Below are 1,349 nucleotides of genomic sequence, written 5' to 3'. Positions count from 1 at the left end.
CTGAACTAAATTAGGTCCACATAGTTCAAGAGATCCTAGGTCAACCAAATCAACAAATCTGCAATATATACACTTCTAGGCAGAATTGTAACAGAATAGTAATCAACCACATTTCACATTTGCTTGTGCCAGCAATCAATTCTGACTTACAAGAACAATGGTGGCTAGTCAATGTAGTGTTTCAGAGTTTGGGCTGCAATATCATACATACCTACTAAGCCATCTCACTTCTGAGCCAAATCAAGGCCGATTCTTGATCTACTTCACAAGCACATATGAAAGCCTCTCTATTTTCTTTTCTCTTGATGAAGATTGCATATGCTTTTGCCTTTTCTTCTTTCGTCACTTCCATTGTGTTCAGAACTGAGATGCACCTTCTGATTGAGAAATCAGAAGTTTGAGCAGCATCCTTTTCTCTTGCCTCCCTTTCTCTTGTCTCCCTTTCTCTTTCCTCCATTTCTTTTGCACGATCTGCAGCTTCAGCTTCTGCTTGCTTGGTCCTCATTTCTAGATATGCCCCTATCATTTTTTTCATTCTTCCTAGGTCTCTTTAGTTCCTTTTCTTGTTTGTTTCTTGATGCAGCAGGTCTTTTTTGTCCACTTCTTTCAATAGCTGGAGCATCATTTTTTTTCATCTCGTGACAGAGTATCAGCCATTTCTTGAAGCCCCTCTTCATTCCTTTTAGTGCCATCACCACCTTCATCATTTACCTCATAAACCACATTGTCATCAAAAGCCTTGTGGCTTATCTTCAGGATGCTGAAGTTGCTCAGGGGGTTCTTTCTCTTGCAGTGTCTCAAGAGAAGTGACATTGTAAATCCCTTCAGCCAAGTGCCCTACACAATAACAACGAAATATGATATCATCGCAACAAGCAGGTCACAAGGCATCTATTATGGCAGCAAAACTTACCATCATAAAGCTCTCCCAAAGCATCAAAGAGTGGAAAGGTTGCCTTGTTGTTGTTAAACTTCTTAATTTTAGGGAATGTCTGTACAATTAAAGAAAATATTGATCAAATACGAGGTTATCACTATGAGGTTATCCACATTGATAAAAGAATTCAACTTCAAGAAATCAACTCACCACCATGAGATTTGTCCACATAGCTGGTGGTCCTTCAACCATATTCCTTTTCTCGTTCCAGCTCGACCCGCTCTGTTGCTTTGCCGCTTTGAGCATCTTGAGAAAGGATAGAATCTAGTATTGTCATGGATTTTCGGCTGCACTTGATGAGGATCAGGAGGCTGAAGGAAACGGCGAGTAAGTGTGGGAATGACCACCTTAAAGAAGTGGTTGATGTGATGGTGGAAGGTGTCGTTTCTGTGCCCAAAGAATACTTGGAGAT

The 1,349-nt window shown here is 40.5% G+C and overlaps 1 long non-coding RNA gene across 1 annotated transcript; it reads right to left on the bottom strand.

Annotated features, from left to right (window-relative positions):
* Nucleotides 1-796: 796 nt before the first annotated feature.
* LOC112892116 lies at nt 797-1,141 on the bottom strand. Its single transcript, XR_003228669.1, has 3 exons — nt 1,091-1,141; nt 914-992; nt 797-837 (listed from the first exon to the last, which is right to left on the bottom strand). It is a non-coding gene; the product is annotated as an uncharacterized LOC112892116 (long non-coding RNA).
* Nucleotides 1,142-1,349: the final 208 nt, after the last annotated feature.

This window comes from Panicum hallii, chromosome 5 (genome assembly GCF_002211085.1).
Source record: "Panicum hallii strain FIL2 chromosome 5, PHallii_v3.1, whole genome shotgun sequence".
NCBI classification, from domain to species: Eukaryota; Viridiplantae; Streptophyta; class Magnoliopsida; order Poales; family Poaceae; genus Panicum; species Panicum hallii.
This window is presented reverse-complemented; position numbering and strand designations above follow the sequence as displayed.